This window comes from Barbatula barbatula (genome assembly GCF_947034865.1).
Source record: "Barbatula barbatula genome assembly, chromosome: 4".
NCBI classification, from domain to species: Eukaryota; Metazoa; Chordata; class Actinopteri; order Cypriniformes; family Nemacheilidae; genus Barbatula; species Barbatula barbatula.
In genome coordinates, this window is record NC_136768.1 from 8,668,307 (window position 1) to 8,684,094 (window position 15,788).

The following is a 15,788-nucleotide window of genomic DNA, read 5'->3' on the forward strand; positions in this document are numbered from 1 at the left end:
CACAAACCCCCTCCAAAAAATGTGATGGATCGATCCACTAATGGTGCCGATCTATTCTGGATGCAAATATAGAGTTAATGGGGCTTTTAATCAAAAGAAAATGCACTCATAAAACAGAGTCATACTACAGTATCAAAGATCAAGCGAGGAAGAGGGTTTCGTCTTTAAACACAGCTTAAATCAATAGCTGGAGCAAATGCCGGCGTGTGCCGCTCCATTGATTTAGGGAGAAAAGCAGCTCTGTTGAACCCCACTCAAAAGACAGCAGAATTACACATCACGTGAGATTCCGCCCCATAGGCACTTCCGTCCATCACGCAGGCATGAAGGTGGCAGTAAAAGGTTTGATTTTTACTGCAGTCACGCAACTACCAGTGGGCCGAGGTTCAAGAGGAAGTAACGTCGTAATGCTGTGTATTTGTGAGCGTATGAGTAAAAGTCTAACGTTCATGGATTTAGTGCTGACCCAGAAGGTCCACCGCTGCACTAAATAAAGGCAGGCGAGCTCTTTAATAGGGCAGCCAATGTAGTGAGAGCAGCGCGAGAAACGCTCCCGCACAAAGGAAAAACTCACGAGTTAATGAAAATCCAAGAAAGGTCGAGGGTCAGATTTACTTGAGCGGATGAAAGTGTGTACGCCGGTAAATGATGATAAAATGAACTAAAACACGACATGCTACCGCAACAGAAAAAAACACTCTATAAAGTGCATGTTTTTAAGGCAGGCGTGTACAACCTCTTGGGATGCAGAAAACACATTTACAGTTTGTCCTCTGTAGAGGACAACAGTGCTGGGGGTATTTTAAAGAAAACATTTTGAGTCACATATGTCCTCGGGACGCATGAATAAAAAACCTGCAGAAGAATATTCACCCAGTTTTAACATTTATTTTAACATTGTTATAAATCACTTTGGAAAACAACCATTGGTTCAAATGCTGGCTAAAACACTTCATAAATGTTTGAACAGAATACAACAAAAGAAACATTTATGATCGAATCAAAGGATAAACATATATTTCAGATTTAATTATAAATGTTAATTGTTCATTTTGAAAATCTAATAAAAGTGAAACTGGAAGTGCTTCTGGACCAGTGTTTACATCTTCCGAAGTGGTCTCTGAATGTTTCAAGGAACATGTTCAAGGCCGATGTATTTTAGAAACAAAACATTTTTGAAAATTTTGCTAAACAAACAGTGCTGATCCGGAAGCACTTCCTGTTTCTGTTATTTAAATTTTAATACAGATTCATACAATAACATTAATGAACAGAAAAACAAACCTGCTTCTGTGAATAAAGAATGCAGAGGTTTCCAAACTCTTCAAAATGTGTCTCCATTTGTTCAGTTTATCTGTCCGTGTTTCATTACACCCTTTTGGAACTGAATATAAATGTTGATGGAACCGGTTTAAGACTTTACTATACTTCTTTATGTTTATTAATTATTGTTATAATAATCATTATTAGTAAGTGTATTAGTTATAAAGTACATGAAGTAAAGTAAACCAGGAAGTACTTCTGGACCAGTGATTAAGTCTTGCAATTGTCTAGTGCCTAGAACTTTATTTACAGAACACAATATAGAGAAAATATTCTAAAAAAGGACACTCACAATAGCTTTTAGCAAGCCTTCATCTAGCTTTACATTAGGCTAATGCTCACAATTCAACATATCTGAAATAGGGGAGGAAGCGTGTGTGTGTTTGTGTATTGATTGAGCTTCAGAACACACGCATCAATATTGCGGTCCGTCCAAACAGAATCTTCCAAACACAGGGACCTGTTATCCGCATGACAAACCAGATAAATGCCCCATCACACACACACACACCTGTCCTGTCCTCAGAATGCCATCACTTAAAGAAATAAAGCAAACTATGCCAAGATACAAATGAGGACGTAAATGAAGGTAATTGAAAGTCTCATATCACCGTCAGGCCACTAAACGACCTGGCAGACAAGATGTGATATTAAAATGGGATGCCCGGTGGGAGGGGGTTGATTTTTCTCTCCGCCGCATGTCGCCCTATTCAGACGGGACTGGTCGTCGTCCCAGAGGAGGCCGGGTGAATGCGTGCTTCACAGACGTACTTTGTGATTTTAATACCATCCGAATAGAACGTATCCGTGTTCCTCTCACGATTTGGTAAAAACTTTTAAGTCTTACTCAGTGGTCCTCTGAGAAATCGAATCCCATTCGCATAGGAAAGTCTGTGATTGTGCGTTATCCTTGGAAAACATTTTCGTCATTTATTTTGACCTTCAATTAATGTGTAACTCGAGTTAAATGTCTCATTGCATTGCCTTCATTATGGATTTGCACTTTTCTTTAGATTGCTTTTCTGGGTAAAACTGAACTTGAAGATTCAAGCACTGCAAGAATCCTTTCGGACCAAATGAAAAATGAGAACCCGATTAGAATGCTCAGAATGGCCACCATAGCAGCAACTCAAACCAATCCCACCCGAACAGCGCTTGAGAGCTTTGTTACAGTACTCTGTAATACGAAAATAAGTTGAGGGCCTTTTAATGCAAAACACCCTCTTTTTGTTACATTAGAAAGTCAGACAAAATGCACGGCAAATTGCTGGACAATACCAGCGAAAGATATATTATTTAAACCAGTTTTCTGCGTCACGACTCTTCATACGGGTGCACCTGATGGTGGCGTTTAAGTACTGCGTCCATTTGTGGTAGTGCATTTTGAACAGTTGCATTAAGCAGCTTTAATCATGCACAAATACCCTCTTTAACCATACACACACATGCAAACGCTTCGTGAATCGTGCAAGTGACGTTTCCTGCTCTGGTAAAAGCATTAGGATCATTACGTGTGTATGCAAATCCTGCCAATGTGTGTATTGTGTGCATTTGCTTAAAAGGGAGAATGGACCTTTAAAGGCACAAGAGCCTTTATTCGAAAGCCTCCCGTGGCCTCTGTGGGAACGGGTCAATATTGAGTCGATTGAAGCTGTGGTGGTCCCCTCTAAATGACCTACATGGCTTTATAGAGCAATCAATTATAGAGCCAGTTTCAACATAAAGATAACTTTGCACCGCAAGATCTGGGATATCTTTGTATGAACGCTTTTTTTGGAATTATTTTTCACAAAAGTTCCCTTCCACAATTTCAACAGAGCCCTTGAGACGAGCCATGTGAAATCCCCAAAGTCCAGCTGGCAAACACACGAGGTCACACATCATAATAAAAGTGTTTCCTTTATATCCTCTCTTAAGACAGTCTGTCTGCCCAGGCATATTACAAAAACCAGCGGGGAGTGCGGAGAAATCAACACCCCTGATGTTTCTCCACAGGGTACCTGCATTGCTCCCTTCACCTCGGGAGCTCAGCGCCGAACGCCATTGGCCGGCAGGGTCACGTGACTAGAAAACGCGATTCACCTTTGTATCTATGGGTACGGTTTAGGTGATCAAAGAGAAATAACGACCCGCGGTGTGAAAGATAGTGTTGACAGGGGCAGCGGGCGGATAAATATTTAAATTATTTTTGTTGGAGCACTCCAGGATAATGAACGAGAGCATGAGAAGTCACCGAGTGTAAACTGAGAGACCCGATTGGAGGAGTGCGTGCCGGCGGAGGCCAGAACGACTGAGTGCGCTTCTGGATGGACTCTTACAGCCTGGTTGTTAAAATCAATGATGGCAATAACTGCAATCCATCACTTTCGCAGCTGCCCTTGCCCCCCGATCGATGTGCATCGAGCTACATCTGTAATATTGAAAATATCAAAACATTATTTCCTTTCCAAAGGTGACAAAGTTTTAATTTGGGTGTGAATGTTTGTAAATGCTTAGGGAGGTTAAATTGACAAACATCTTAAAACGCCTATAAAGAGAAAATAAAATTGTTGGTGACTACAAAGGTAATTTCTGCCTAGTGAGCTCCAGTGCTGATAGATATTAGAGTGCTTTTTTATCTCTCGAGTTGTTTGGACCATATAGTTGCTAGGAGGGTTATAAGAATAACAGTTTTGGGGAGTTGTCCAAAAATCCATCAAGCTCTACCGAACACTTTTAGGGTTGGGAAATAATTTAAAACGTATAGAGCCACACTTTTCCCAACAGTAGGACATTCCCATTGAGTCAATGCATGATCCTTGGTCAAGGCAATCGAATCATTTAAAAAAACAGACAATGATGACCTGACATTTTAGAAACTGTGACTAATGCCTTATAGCTCTCTATTATTTGAGAAAATACTGTATAAGTCCAAAGCACTTCGACCACAAAGCTTTACACTTCACTTACCATGTACTTTAGCCTTAGGAAGTCATGAGGAGCTATGAGCTGGATTGTTTTCAAGCGTGGCTGTTCTCAGTGATAATGTAGACTATAAAATCAGCAAACACATAAAAATGATAAAGGGTGCAGAAGAATGTATCCTTAACACTAGGCTGACATTTCTCATTGAACGCAGTTGTAATTTGGCGCGTGTCGGAGGTAGGGGAGATCGCAAGCAGCAGGCAATCATGGGAAGCACATCACCATTTATCTAGAGCCCCTTTTCCACCAACCCTCAGAATGACGTGCCAACCAATGTCACTCAAAAGGCCATTTCTGCCCTGATAGACAAATGAAAATGGAACGGAACTAAAAAGAACAAGGGATGGGGGGTGGAAGGGTCGGGGGTTGAGAATCGCAAGTCATTTTTCAGTGTCTGTCGTTACGTTAGAGTCAACCAAGTGAGGCATGGAGAGATAAGACGAAAAACCTGCCACACAGATGAACATCCAATGGAGAAAATTGAAAACAGTACAGGTTGAAAAAGGAACAGGGGTTGGTGTGAATTTTACATTTAGTCATTACACAAATTAAAATGTTCTGGTTCGAATTTGGCTTGCAACGTTTCCTCCATAATGAACAACACTTGTACAGCCATTTTTACAGCTTATGGTAGTTTCAGCTTTTACCTCCATAGTTTTAAAATCAAAGGTCGTAACTTAACATTGGTTAATGCACCATAAATTAGCATGAATAATTGGCATTCCTTTACATTAACAAAGACATACATACTGAAAACACTACAATATTCATTGTCTGTTCACGTTAGGTATTGCATAACTAATGTTAAAAAATACAACCTTATTGTAGTGTTACCAATTTTTCAAGAAAAAAAAAACATCAAAATGTAAAAGTTTCAAAACCGACATGAAAAATAATTTTCAAGTGAAAAGGGTCAGACTCAGAACCAGACACTGTAGCACATATATCATGTACAGAGCAATTGGACAAATTAATGAGCTGGAATATGCCAGTGAATTTCCATTTGTCTCGGAATGGCCCTTGGCCTTGAGATTCATTGAGAGATCTGCTCTGCATTTTGACAAAGGCAGATTTTTACAACATCAAGAATAAAAAGAAACCGCGGCATCAAAAGAAAAACCTCTATTTGGTATAATAGTTTGTCGTACCGTACATGACACAGACTTTTACATTGTATTAACCAAAGCGTTTCTAAACCAAGAGCCCAAATGATCCCAGTACACAGTGACCGTTAACATTCAATCCGTATTGACTCCTAAAGGGAAAGAAGCTCTTAAAAGGTGTTGTGTAACATTTAAAATGTCACAGCCCATTCAATACTTCAGTTTTGCAGAACTGTGAGCACAATGGCCTGTAAATGGCATCTGGAGTGAGAGACAGTGATGATAATGTCAAACAGCTTCACAGTCGCATCGGTACCTGCTAATCAAATATGGCTGGTGCACCAATGCAATTACAATGTGCCTGTCTCTCATTCGGGACGCTCCTTATGTCCGTATAGCCCATTTTAGAGTGACCCATGCCCGGTGAACTGGTCATTCTGTTCAAGTGAGCCAAATAACAGCTGTGCTGGTTCAGCTGAGGATTCTGTCTGAACCCGAGTGAACCAGCTATAGGAGGAAATGGCACGTTTTTCCTCTTAGCCACAACATTCAGCCAAACTAGCTATGTTTATAGCTAGCTACAGTACCTCAATAACAACATATCTAGTTTAATGCTACGGATATTTGAAGGTAACTCTATTGGAATGAGGTTTGTTATCGATTGCATTTTAATGCATGTTGAAATCAATGTGAACTGCCCTTTACAACCAAACTGTACTTCTGTAAGAAGTCATAAAAACAAGACGGAACGATGCCAAGTGATTGTCTCTTGAAAATTTGCTGTTATAAACGAAGTGTGCTTAAATAAGTATATTGTTCAAATGCTAAAGGTCTGCGGCGCAGGTTAATAACTTTTTTTAAAACAATCAAGATTACACAAATCTGTAACACTTTACAATAAGGTGCTATCAGTTAACATTGGTACATGCATTAGCTAACAATGAACAATTTCGTTTTTCAGCATTTATTAATCCTTGTTAATGTTAGTTGAGTTATTCATGTTCGTTATGGTGCATTAACAGTCACAACGTTTGATTTTAATAATGTATTAGTAAATGCTGAAATCTACAAGAAATATTATTAATAAATGCTGTAGAAGTATTGTTCATTGTTAGTTCCTGTTAGCTAATGCATTAACTAATTGTTAACAAATAGCACCTTATGCTACCCAAGTGTTACCCAAAAATCAACCAATTTGGGTTTTTTGGACAAACATTAATTCGACTACTCTGATTAATAGTACATAATAAAAGACTCAATGATGACCCGTCAGTCAAACACAAATCTGGGCAGCAAACATTAATTAATAAGTAAAATATCCTGAAACTCTCCTTGATACGGTAGAAACGATTGACTTCTTGTCAAAACCACGCACCTCCAAACAGCTTCAAAACGAGAGAGAGGCAGCAGAAAGAGAGCGACGAAGGAGAAAACCGCTCGTTCTTTTTTCGTAAAGCCCCTGAAGACGGGGGGACGCACAGATGCTGCTAATCAGCCAGAAAGAGGCAGTCTGCCTGAACATAGACGCACTCTGACTCTCAAATCAGGGAGGAGCGGATAAAAGCAAAGAAAGGCAGAGGATAGAGGCAGAGATCCAATACTGCGATAGAACGGAGTGCAAGGAGATGAAAGAACGGGGCTCAGTTATGCAGTCATACACGCAATCCAGAAGGAAACTGGGCTTAACGTCTTGGAACTGGAACAATTTATGGGCAAAGGCAAAATGATATATTCAGATAAATGACAAGAAAATGAGCGATAAAGATTAAAATACATAGTACACATGCCCCTTGCAAACCCTGAACCGAACAAACATCTAATGCAAAAGATGGCCCGCTGAAAAAATTCAGCCGTAAAGGCACAGTCAGCATTTACACCAGTGGCTTTGGGAGTTGTGCGCTTATTGGTAAGCTGAGGAAGCGCTGAGTGGTGTGCTTATGTAACATTGCGTCAACGTTAACAGGGTTTATGCAATCGCGGGTCACTGATGTTTTCTGATGAAATTAGCAGCCTTTTGTTGTTCGTTTAATACCCGTTCAAGCACTTTTCGCAACCAGTCATAAAACATGAAAATCAAGACGCCACAGGAATTCGCCATCGCATACATGCGGATTAATGAGTTTATTAAAAAGAGGGAGTGTGTTAGTAAGGAAAGCGTCTTTGAATGCAAAAGTGCTTTAATGAAGATTAGATCTAACTAGGTTAAATGAGGTGAGCTCGGGCACCGAACAGGACATTCGGCACAACTACAACAGCGGCGTCACACTGCATGACATCCTCACAATTCATACACAACGCAAAACGAGTTGTAACCAGTCTTGGAGTCGGTTTTCCTCAAAAACGGTAAAGGTACAGCAACAATTTAATAATGAAGTTGTTTATAGCAAAATGTAGACTACCTAAATATTAACACTTTAGACTTTTAGAGGCATCATAATAGTTTCTAAGTTTTGAGGTCTGTTAACAGCCACGGTATCCCAAGTACACGCGACACATGCACCACACGCTTGCAACGTACAATTGTGTAAATCTTTTTCTGGTCTATTAAACGTAAAGGTCCAGTGTGTGAAATTGAATGGCATGTAGTGGTGAGGCTGCGATAATGTATTTACGAACGCGCTCCGTAGTTAAGCAGTTTAGTCCGTTTAGAAATCACATGGCGAATTCCATATAAGGGGACCCACAGTGTATATAGATAGAAATGGCTCATTCAAAGGTAATAAAAACAAAGCTTCATTACGGAAGATGCTTCTACACCTCTGAAGACATAGCTATGCATATTATATCGCATTTCTGTTAATAGATCCAGCAAAAAAAATGACAAACTGCATCTTAAAATTTACCACAATTAACAAAAGATGAGTGTACAAGAACTCAAACTGCTCGGCGCAAAGGGGGGATTTGAAGCGGTTTCAAGACAAACTCTGATAATTACATGGCTCCCTGGTTTCTGACAACTAAATAAAAGACACATTATTTCAAATTTATAATAGGAAAATGAGCCCTGATGACTATCATAAGCATTCGAGCCCAGACAGGCTTGACAGGTAGAACGTGGGTGTCTTTTCTCGCTATCAATTTTTTCTATACATTTTATACATTATAGTAGTTTGTCTATACATAAAAATAACATACATTTATATAATATTATATATAATTATATTATAGATCTCCCTAGATATAATTTTAGGTCATATAACAGTGTTCCTGTTATCGACTAAATGGGATGCTCAAACAAACAGAGCAATGTTTTGACAAAATAGATCCTCAAAGTAATCAGCCCACATATGGCTTACTTATAGCGTAAAACATTTTATTATTGAAAAAAAATGACACCTATCCAAACGGAAAAGACACATTTCAAACTATTGTGTGTCTGTACCTTCGGCTGGTAAGACGGTGGGGAAATATGCTCGTTGCACGCTATTCTCTCTCAGGTCCAAAAAGGGTCTTACATAAACCTTTTCAGCCTTAAGGCATGGAGCTACGCTTGTGGTGTATATGTGTGTGCGTGTATATATGAGGAAGATATGAGGTGACGTAGGCCCTGTCGTAGGCAGCTCTGGGGATGAGTTTACTCTCTCGCTTACTCTTTTTACTCTTTTCTTCCTTAATTTTAATGTGCCTTTCCTGTCTAACGTTCTGTGTGTTCCTCAGTGGAAGGTTGAAGAAGCAAAGGAACACACACTGCCTGAAGACAAGGCTTTCACTAGGGAGACAGAGAGAGAGGGGGGGAGAGACTCCACGCTGGGATGACCTGCACATGGCACTGCAGAAATTACCTTTAAATGTGAGGCTGGGGACAAAATGTAAGAAAATCCAGATTCTTGGTTTGTTTTGCGAATCCATTTTATAGGACGCTTGTTTACATTTGTTCATCTAGCAAGTGTTGAAATCCAATCTGTTTGCTGGACGACATCAATAGCTGGTGTATCTACTTCAGTTGCTAATGCAAACACATTTAGACGACCTCCTCAGGGAAAGTTAGTGCTGTGTAAACAGACCAAAAGGACTGTCAATGTAGAAATAAAAAGGGTCCATCGTGACATCTTGCAGTGCTGCAAGATCTAGTCAGGCAACATCTGAGACAACACTATATTAAAACATTCATGCGCATACCGTTTTAATTCTCTTTAGCTTCAGACTACGAACGGCAAAGATTTATCTGGATATGATTTTGTGCTCTCATTCACTATTCTGTATAAAGGCAGAGGAATCCTGCAGAAATGTCCCGCAGCGTGAATCCCTTCAGCGGCACATGATATCGAATGACAGCACACGTGTCTGAGAGTGTGTGGGCCAGAGGCTCACTGGCTTCATCATATAATATTTAAAAACATGTTTTATGGGGTGGCCCGGGATGAGGGTAACCCACATCCTCAAATACTTTAAACGAAGAATAATATAGCATTGCACTCGGGGGGGATCTGGTGTTGGGTGGTTCATGAAGGACACCGAGCTGGCCCTTAGCAAGAGCGTGTCAATTTTAAAACTATGGCATGCTTTTATTGTATGTCTAAAACAGCTAGAATGCATTCTTGACCTATAGCATAATAATTATACTATAGCAACTGGTACAATTTTATTTCATGGTGCTTGCGTGTTTTATTGACTATGTACATTACCAAAGTATACAGTTATACACAGTATAAAGTATATTAGCTTAAAAATTACAATTTGACAAATTTAACCCAACAAATCTATTAAATAAAAAACCCATATGTAGTCACAGACTGTCTCCTAAAGCAACAGTTCACACAATGAAAATTCGGTCTTCATTAAGGATTTTTTTTTTTAGAAATGTCTTTGTTCTTCTGAACGCAAAAGATGATATTTTGAAGAATGTAGGAAAGGAACTACTATTCTAATCTTTCCCACTTTGGTAGTCAATGGTGGCCAAGAACTGTTTGGTTATAAGCCTTCTTCCAAATATCTTTCTCTATTTCTATTTTTTTTACTGGAGATTATGAGGGCACACGAAATTTAAAAAGAGAACGACCCATATTGAAAACGATTGACAATAACACATTTATAATAACAAATTGTCATTTTTAATAACACTGGGATTTTAAGGCCTTTGTATTTCCACCTTATCAATTTTAATGATGAGGATCAGCCCACATTTACGTTTTTAATTTGCTTATACTTTTCTTTAGAAAAATAGATAATGTGTATGAGTATGGAGTGGAGTGGAGTAAAAAAATCTGCTCGTGTTAGTAAGGCCTGAAACGAAAACGTGCACCCTGCTCACATTTAACAGATTCCGCCGTGCATTTGTATTTATATTATGTTTCCTTTCATTGTAAGCCATCAATCGCTCACTCTTTATGCTCTCATTGTTGGGGGTTTTGAGAACACGGGCTCAACTCGGACCGAAGGACCGGCCGCTGCGTTATTGAGTTGGGCTTTGAAAGTGTTCCCTGCATACAGCAGGCAGTCACCTCTGGGAAATCCCACACTGCACTGCACTGCAACACAAAACACATTTAAGAAAGGTCACAACCCCCCAGTTTAAAGGGATTTATTCTAGAGCTTTCCATCATATTCCCCTGGACCCCTTTACCTTTTCCTGAACCCTCGCAACTCGGTGTTGAACCAGTTGCAACACGGTGCCTGTTGTTAACCACGTCAGCTAGACATCGACTAAACCTAGCATTAGCATTTTCTACACTGCCGCCCACCATATTAGACACACTTAGCTTGGTCCATAAAACTTGCTGTTTACTTGAAAGGAGGATCTGAGAATGAACGACAGAAAGTGATATAGCGTGACAAGGCGACGTGAGCTATATCATAAATTTTACTCCATGTTTCAGGAACCCAGACATCTATAAATCAACAATTCAGATGTTAATAAGAGGAGGGCTACAGAGTGCAACCTTGGATTGCCGGATACAGACTAGCATATTAGGAAAGCATGGGAAAGTGGCAAACCGCTGGCTTTCTAAGAAAGATCCATAATTTTTCAACACCGTAAAAAAAAAAAATCCCCTCGATGTGCCTTTTCCTGGCGAATATAATTTCCTATGCATTAGATTACATCTGCCTGTAGGTCTGTGCACCTTTCTCTCTCTCCTCGCACAGAAAAGGCTGTGGGCATATTGTTCGTTTAAATCTAACAGACCTCAATCTTCCTGTAACTCCACAGCTTAATGGTGCCATTGGAATATATTAAACTCCATTGTGTACCAGAGAATAAAGCTCCCGTGAAATATTACTCCAAACCACCTGCATTCTCTCCCTTTGGTTCGTCACTAACGGCCCTCTGCGTTTCTGGCGATAGTTCATATCAGAAAGGCAATGGTGGCGACATCCGACCTTGGTCTGTGGCAGAGAACATTGTTTCCCGAGATTTGAGATCTAAAATCAGAATTGGCATGGGTGTAATCCCTTTGCAGGACAGCCAAGGTGAAGATAATGTTTGACATTTGTGATAGAAGGTGAGATCTGGGTTAGACAACAGCTATTGACAAGGCACATGGACCGATAGTTCAAAGTGAAACCGGGCCGGTGTGAAAGTAACAAGACACTGGTGATTCATCAAAAGGCAATTCAATGCAAGACAAATAAATGACTAGCCAATGAACTAGCAAGCCATTACACAACTTTATTATTATGATTGAAAGAATATAAATGTTTATATGGATAACCCTGCGTAAGTGTTTTGGTCGAGATGATTTACAGTACATTCTCGGTTTTCTACATGCATTTTAACCAAATGCTATGCAAAACTCAACTTTGCTTTTCTGTGAATGTATGTTTCCACAGTGAACATTGTTGTCAAGGTAACGTTATCTTAAGGCTAGAATACACTACAAGACTTTTGCGCAAATCTTCAGTGTGGACTTGTTGCAGAAAGTTTGTGCCAGTCTGCAGATTTGATCAGTTAGTGTGTTTCTATCTGAAACTTTCAAAAAGTCTGCAAGTGTATGATGTCTAGTTTTAAAAAAAATCTGTTCAGATTTTAAAAGTCTTGTAGTGTATTCCAGCCATTACAGGAACCTGGATGATGGGCCTGGTTGCGAGTATGTGTGTGCACAGAGGCAAAACAATCTTACTCTATCCTTCAGCTATTTGGTCCGAGGTTTAAAGCTCCTCAGTTGAACGTGTCCATTTATTCACCCGCCCACATAGGTTCTAAGAGGCTTTGACACACACTGAGTAGCATGACAACTTGTGGGGAAAAAAAGCACATAGTGTTCTAGAATGTTAAGCAAGGCTGGACAATCACAATGATGCTAAGCCCAGCACTCTTTCTGAATAATTTTAATGGCCTGCGCCACTTTAACATATTCTTGAAAAGGCTGAGGCCTTGGCTTTAATTATATTGTCTGGCACAGCGGGGCATTTACGAGGACCAAAGCAAATGTCAAAGCCTCTGTCAAAGCACACTCTTGTGTTTACGCCAAAACGAAGTGTGTGTGATATGTATGGTTCTTCATAGTGATCTAGGCCAATATGATCTACCTTTGTGGTATGCAAGAGCATCGTCATCATTCTTCAAAATGTCTCCCTTTGATAATCCTTCCTTTTGTTCTAATGTGGTTATATAGATTTAAAAAAGATATGGGAGTGAATGCAGTATTTAATAAGCAGTTAAATAAGGACTCAGAGACCTCATCCTTCCTTCTAATGTGAACTACATACATTCAAGAACCTACAGAGAAAACAAATTGGCACCATATGTCTCATTAAAAGAAGTGAGTCAGTCATCTTGACATGTAGCACTTTACAACAGAAGTGCGTCAGCTGTCAGTTAAAATACGTTTTGAGCAAAACAAAAATCTATTCTGAAACGCAAACAATGAAACTGATCGCTCGCAGTGTGTGCTGAAAGAGCGCTGTTAATAATGACGGATGCAATCTCAAGACAATTGCAGGGAAGAGATACTTGTTTACAACAGGATGTCTGGCAAAGACCTGCTGCTACTGAGCTAAAAAAATTTGATATCACCTGTACAAGTCTGGAGAGTTTGTCAGATAGGAATGTGTGCTTGTATGTCTCTTTAATACAGTGATTCCAAAACAAAGGAACACTTCTTTCTAAAAAACTAAAACAAGTCTACAAATATCCTTCCTTTTTTACACAAACGCAATGGCCCATTGAACTTTCAAAACAAACTCAGGTGTCTCATTAAAGGAAGAGAAAGCTGCTTCACAAGTTTGTTTTTCACCCTCAATATCAATTGTTTTTAGTTTACATGTGAGTCATTGAAACAAGGGAATATTTACAATTACACAAAATGAAAGCCAGTATAATGAGTAAAAAGGAACACATTTCTGGACACATTTGGCGTCAAAGATGGGGTACTCGAGCCTTACTGATGTGATTGCGGGGGTACATAATACAAATAAGGTTGGAGAAAAACTGCTTTAAAGAGACTGCACAAAGCGTTTTTAATCTGGGCTGGAACATTCGAATAGACAGAGAGGTTTAATGAAGGTCATTAGTTTGCAAACAATAGCCATTAGAAGAGTACTGGAGCAGAGAGCATCTGACACTCCCTCCATCGTTTCAGAGTGGATTGTCTTGAGCTCCGCCAATCCATCACAGGAAAAACAACCACAGTAAATATAATTAACCATGCATTGGCCCTCAAATATTATATTACAGACAGTAAAAATAGAGTGGGAGGAGAGGCCGATGGAGAGAGGGGGGAAATCAAACTGTGTTTTCTAATAGTTGTTTGCAGTTGAACATGATTATGTGGATGATAGTGCACAGAGTGCCCTGCTTAGCATTGCAGTGGTTTAATCTTAGCTTGAATTAATTCCTGGAAATTGAAATGAAATTGAAAGTAAGTGTCTGGCCACCCGTCCCCCACTCAAGGTCATAAGTGTTTGCTGAAATGACAGCGTTTCCACCTGCCCTAGGCTGATTGATTCAGAGCTTGAGAGGGATAATGAGAAAGCAGAGAGTTTGTTTAACAAAAGTGGGCAGAGCATGTGTTGCAGAGACACACACACAACACAGAATGGACACACTGGGTTGTGGGGACAGACTAGCACAACATTTAAGGAAGGCGCTTGTGAGGAAGGCATTCCAAAAAGTGGCAAGAAAATAAATCATAATACATTAAAATATTTGTTAAAATCATTAAGAGGTTTTTAGAAAATCAGGTTGGATTTTGTATTACTGCTGAAATTGTTTAAATTATGTCGTTGAGTTAAAGAAATGAAAAAAACGCTTGTTAACATGACTTGGAGCAAATTTTTTACAGTCTATCTCAGACTGACTTCTATACATTTGCCCTTAAGAACCATTCACACACACTATCGCAGTAGAGTAAACACAGATATCATTGCGACGGTATTGGTCCGTCTCCAGCGAGTTGGATGAGGGAGGCAGGCTGACCTACATGCAGTAGACCCTATATCCCAGATACACTGGCAAACCCCAAGGCGGCAATATTACCCCTCATGCACTCACTTACTGACAAGACCCAACCCGCCAAACTGGGCCGCCGGTGCCGATACACAGCAGACCTTTCCCTTCATCCTTCAGCCTGAGGCAGGTTGAGGTGGCAAGCTGGGCCTTCTTGGCCTGCATAAGATCTTTCCAGAACGCCTGGGGTTTGAGGGGGTGGGGGTTGGGCATCCCTACTACAGCCATGGCATTCTGGGTCAGCGTCACAGCCGGCGAGTGGCATGGCCCAAATGATGGTGGTGGCCTGCCAATGACCACCCACAGCATGACACGAAGAGGTGTGTACCACACGCATAAATAAAATAAAAAATATTTACATGTAAATTATACACACTAGCACACATAGATCATAATTTAGAGGGTAAGCCACATGCAACCGGGTCACAAATCCTTCAAAGTATCCTAGTTTATATCCAGGCGTTACCAGAAACCATGGGTGTCAATTACAAAGACATTCAAAATTACACTTTTGCTGTCACACATACACGATGGCGTGTCAAAATGCCAGCCATCAGTTGCCCAGGGTGCCGTGCTGTTTAGCACTGCTGTTCAATTCTATAACATCTGCTGTTACAAGCGTGAGATGCAACCTTTCCACAAGTACCTCTTTAAAGTACCTTTCACCTGCTGGCTAACACTGGGTAAAAGCCAACATAGCAAGGTTTGAGAGACTGATAACAGGGCCATGCTTTAAAAGAGCAATGTTTAACAGCTCTCTCCATAGAGAAAAGGTTTAAAACTGCACATTCTATTCTCCAAACAGGGAACATCTGCATGACAGGAGAGATATTTTAATCTTAGAAGGGAGGAAAAAGAGAAAGACTGAAAAAGTGTCTCTACATCCACTTTGCACGGTACAGAGACTCCCTCTACCGCATCCAGAAGAGGCTTAATCCATCTGAGGAGAGCAAATGCCTTTGGTGACACACACACAAACACAGAGCTGTCCAGCACTACCACCCTGATGATAC

At 40.1% G+C, this 15,788-nt stretch overlaps 1 protein-coding gene across 1 annotated transcript in view; it reads right to left on the reverse strand.

Annotated features, from left to right (window-relative positions):
* The window catches only part of snd1 (staphylococcal nuclease and tudor domain containing 1), a 140,596-nt gene that overhangs the window by 48,035 nt on the left and 76,773 nt on the right, over positions 1-15,788 (reverse strand). The window lies entirely within an intron of this gene.